The following is a 4,906-nucleotide window of genomic DNA, read 5'->3' on the forward strand; positions in this document are numbered from 1 at the left end:
TGTTGTTATACAAAGGAATAGATACAAACTTTAGTTGAAAATCTGTTTGAGATATTTGATGTTTGTACACGATTTCGAACTTATTATTTAAACAAACAAACAAACAAACAAACAAACAAACAAACAAACAAACAAACAAACAAACAGACAAACAAACAAACAAACAAACAAACAAACAGACAAACAAACAAACAAACAAACAAATTCTTTTCATTTTGAAAGCTATCATTTACTACAATGAAGATTCTTTGCTTTCACAATGCATACAGACATCACAATGACAAACCTCATTGGTTTTGCATAATTATACAGTAACAGATTCACAAGCCTGTAAACGAGTAAACCACTTACTATTGCAACTGCAGGTGATGATAATAATTCTTGTGGTGTTAAAACTGTTAAATATGCCACGTTTGTCCCGATATATAGAACAGTTATCAATGTGAATGAAATGATAACGGACAATACCACATTCCTGAAACAATAATGTGTGATAAATGACTATGTGACTAGAATATAAATCGTCCTACCAGCAACTTATTATTGCCTTGGTTGTTGTTTAGCAGACAGATAGAAACAGACTGGTTTACTGTCTGTGCCATAGAGGGACTGTGATAGAGGGACTATGTGTTTGTACACAGTGGGAGTATAATTGATAACAGGGCCTTGTTTATGTAGAGATCTTGGAGGGTCCTCTCCAAGATATCGGTCCTCTCCAAGATCTATATGGTTTATGTTTGGACAGGTTGGAGTTCAAGAAAAAAACAATAAATGACAATAAACGTAGGAAACAGAGGTAAATGAGATGAATAAATTAAAAAAAAAATCAATGCAAGTTCACTACATCAGATTTCTATTAGATTGGGCTAGATGCATAACTGACTCCCTGATCAATTATATTTCCACTGTGTTCAGAAAGTTAATTGTTGCTATCTATCTGATATAATAACAACTGTGGCAATTAGGCGTTGCAGGTAGGACGATTTTTTATTGTAATGACTTTGCAGGGAGGACGATTTTTCAAGGTTAAGTTCGCTAAAAGAAGCATACAGAATATTCACACAATATTTGTTTGTTATACAGGGCTGTAACACGTTATAGAATCCAGATCATGGAACTTATAAAGGGAGAACTATTGCAGTCGCAGAGATGATTACAGGAAATGGACCTGGCCGTGAAATTCAAGGTCATGACCGAGTTTCATCCCCTTACCTTGTAGGTTTGATGATTTCTTCGGTGATTACCACAATAAATTGCCTGAAGTGTGCGAAAAAGTTCACCAAAATTATAAAAACAACAACATGATTATGATAACATTTAGAATAATACATATTTTGTTCTCAATATTTACGTGGAGTGTTCGGTTGTGGTCATACTCTACTCCCAGCTTATTCTAACAATAATTAGGGTGGGTTATTTTAATCATTGTAGTCATTTGTGCGACAGAGTAAAACTCTCACTTCGAAACATGGTGACCAACCAATCAGAACAACTCAGTAATGGTTTTATTAATACAGTACAAGAAACAGGAAAGTGGGATTGGCATTGGCGTCTATTTTTGCGTTTCTCTTCTCAATTATCACTGAAATAACATCGTAGTAAAACTACAAGTCTGTTTGCAACAACTTACAACACATCATTTTTATTCTCTTGTAACCTGAAAAAAATGTTCTCACTTGTGAGACTGAAATAAGGAAATATACTAACCACCCTCCATAGGCAAAGAGTCCGGCAAACAGTGCAAATGGTGCTCTTTTGGGATCAATATCTTCAACACCTTCAAAACTGTTCTTAAAATTATCCGTATGTCCTGATAAAAGTACATAATAGAAGATAGTGGTAGATTTGGTCAATGAAAAAAAATCTTCTACAAGACTTGTGACTATTGGCCGAAATTTTTATAGATTTGGTTGATATATGCCGAAAGTCAGCTTTCACATAACTAAGATAGACATAAACTAAAATTAAAGTGTTATTGAGAAATGTTAAGTTGTTGAATGGAATTTAGTTTAATTGCAGTCACAGTGGTGGTGGTGATGGTGGTGGTGGTGGTGGTGGTGGTGGGCTGGGCTGGTATTTCTAATAACTTCCACCATGTTGTATTGTATACTTTTGAAGTATCTAGAGTTTATCTTCATTACAGGGTTATTATATCTGACATCGTTATCATCCATTTATGTACTTTCTTACCACTATAGTAGTCAGAGGTGTAAATGAACACATCGAATAATGATAGTACTAAGGGAGCCTTCAGTATTTACAGGGGGCGGAGGAAATCACAAATGGTCTGTTAAATAAAACATGACCCTCCCCCAAGAACAGGTTTGTAAATGTGACCCACCCCCCGATTCCTCCAGCCCCTCCTTATGAATACTGAAGGCTCCCTAAAATAGAATTAAATTCGATAATCTGAACACTGTTAATATCTCACCTAAGCACAAAAGGACGATACCAGTTCCTGCTATGAATAATAACACCACAGCCTTGGTGATTGATATAAAGTTCTGTAACTTGATGGACCATGACACACTTGCACAGTGACAGAAACAAAACAACCCTAGGTGATAAAACAAAGGTTATAAGCGTATATTGTACTTTGTAATCTTAAATGAAGTAAATCTAAAAAAGGAAAAAAGAAGAATTGAAATAGCCGAGTACTCACACTTTTGAAACTGTATAGGATATGTTATAATTATATACTTTGACTTGTGGATGCTTTTGAAAAAAAAGACGTATGAACACTTTAATGCATATGCTTTCGACTGTCTGTCTGTCTGTCTGTCTGTCTGTCTGTCTGTCTGTCTGTCTGTCTGTCTGCCTGCCTGCCTGCCTGCCTGCCTGCCTGCCTGCCTGTCTGTCTGTCTGTCTGTCTGTCTGTCTGTCTGTCTGTCTGTCTGTCTGTCTGTCTGTCTGTCTGTCTGTCTGTCTGTCTGTCTGTCTGTCTGGCTGACTGGCTGGCTGTCTCTCTGTCTGCGTGAATCTGTCAGTGGACACGCATAAAACTGGTACATCAATTCGGAGGAAACTTGCAACACATCTTCCTTACGATAATGTCAGAACTGATTAGATTATTTTGCTAAAATATCCAATAAATATTGGAGTCATCTGCATAATTCACGATAATCAGTAATCAGACTATACCTTAAGAAAGCAAGCTTCAAATTCCATATGATTTGGTACATACATTGACATTACCAAATTACAGTTGCCCCGTTATAGTTTGTTGATATAGGTTTAAATTCTAACGGATTATTTGCATAATTAAAGAGATTCGGTAATTAGTCAATATTTAATAAGGGGAACTTAAAATTCCATATAATATGACACATAAATCAACGATAACAAATCGGCACATATCCTATAAGGCGTGTTGATGTAGTAATGAGTCACTTACATAATCTATTAAATTTCATATAATTTTGTGTACACACATTAATATTGACAAAATGTAGTAGTCCTATATTAATCAGGTTGATGGAGCTTTTAATTGCAATAGGTCATTTGCATAATTAATAACTTTTGTATTTAGGCACTTAAGGTCGCATGATTTAAATTTCATATATTTAGTAACTAGTAGCTAACTAATCTAAAGGTGCGGACCCAAAAATCAATTTGATTGGATTTATCGTGTATACAGCTACAAAAATACATTTATCCACAGATGATTCAATAGTACATGCTGTACGATATTATGAGTAATAAGTTATTATACCTAACAATTTCAACAACAAAAAAGTTCCAGTTGCCGCTAGTGCATCTTTAAAAGGTGGTACTCACAGATAACAAGAGCCGCCAATATCTTCACGGCAGCTCTGGGGGCTTCACAGCCATCAGTGAAAAAAGCATTTGCAATGTAGGTACCAAATACTGTTGATATTATCGATATGGCTGCTGGCCGAATTACAGCTACGAAAGCAAAAAGACGATAAAAAGCCAGGAACGGTCCGTAGCCTTCTAAAAGGAAGGTATAGTCACCACCGGACTTGCCAAACATCGCACCCAACTCAGCATAACATAAGGCTCCCAAAATTGATATGAAAGCACAGGCAACCCAGAAGATCAGGGCTACGCCGATGACACCCCCTGAGTTGGCTAGAATTCCCTTCGGTGATACAAAAATGCCGGCTCCTATGATTGTTGATAGAAGAATAGTAGTGCATTCTAAAAGTCCCATTCGTCGTTTGAGTACCACTACATCTTTGTCGCTGGATGTGTCAGTTTTATCTGCCTTCGCTGCCACCTCAAGTCTTCGTTTAGCCATTATATGAGATCACTGTATGATATAAATAATGATGGCTGCTGGTTATTTATGGTGCGCAAGCTGAGTTTACATTTTTTGGGACGTGACTTTTGCTGTATTTTACATGTAAGGTACATATAATGATCTACTTACCAAAGTATACTATCGCGAACCATTGGCAGAATTCTTGTATTCTGGGCATAATGCCTAAACAATTCAGTGTACGTAAACTTAATATATCGAGAGAGTCCCCACATCGGTTCATCGACTGGGCTAACAATGCCAGCAAACTATTGCCATTCCACTCAAGCCATATATACTGTAATATTATAATAGATGTTTTATGTAGACATTTCATTTGAGGAAAAAAGCTTATAAACTCAACTTGTGTCACATAATTTTTTAAAAATAACGATAAAATGGTAAACAATGACTAGATTACACTAATATATGCAGGGTAACTGAATAAAGAAAAATCCACAATAAAGATAAAAACTTAGACTAGATGTTCGATAGTGTACCAATAGGTAAGATTCTATGTGTGTACCTTTGAAAGATTACCTTCGGTAAATGACAGGTTGTGGCCTTTCATGAAATCAATGAACCATACCAAAATCTTTGTACTTGGGTAAATAAAAGAACGACTTTACCTGGAGTAACAAACTA

At 36.0% G+C, this 4,906-nt stretch overlaps 1 long non-coding RNA gene and 1 pseudogene across 1 annotated transcript in view; both read right to left on the reverse strand.

Moving 5' to 3' along the window:
* Positions 1 to 1,225, reverse strand: part of LOC144448970 (uncharacterized) — a 1,321-nt gene extending 96 nt beyond the window's left edge. Inside the window, exons 1-2 of the long non-coding RNA XR_013482147.1 lie at positions 1,213 to 1,225; positions 352 to 475 (exon numbers count right to left, since the gene is read on the reverse strand). This is a non-coding gene — a long non-coding RNA (uncharacterized LOC144448970). The remainder of the gene's footprint in view (positions 1 to 351; positions 476 to 1,212) is intronic.
* A 2,523-nt stretch (positions 1,226 to 3,748) lies between these two features.
* On the reverse strand, positions 3,749 to 4,261 carry LOC144449803 (cystine/glutamate transporter pseudogene; annotated as a pseudogene).
* Between the last annotated feature and the right edge of the window lie 645 nt (positions 4,262 to 4,906).

This window comes from Glandiceps talaboti, chromosome 18 (genome assembly GCF_964340395.1).
Source record: "Glandiceps talaboti chromosome 18, keGlaTala1.1, whole genome shotgun sequence".
Taxonomy (NCBI): Eukaryota; Metazoa; Hemichordata; class Enteropneusta; family Spengelidae; genus Glandiceps; species Glandiceps talaboti.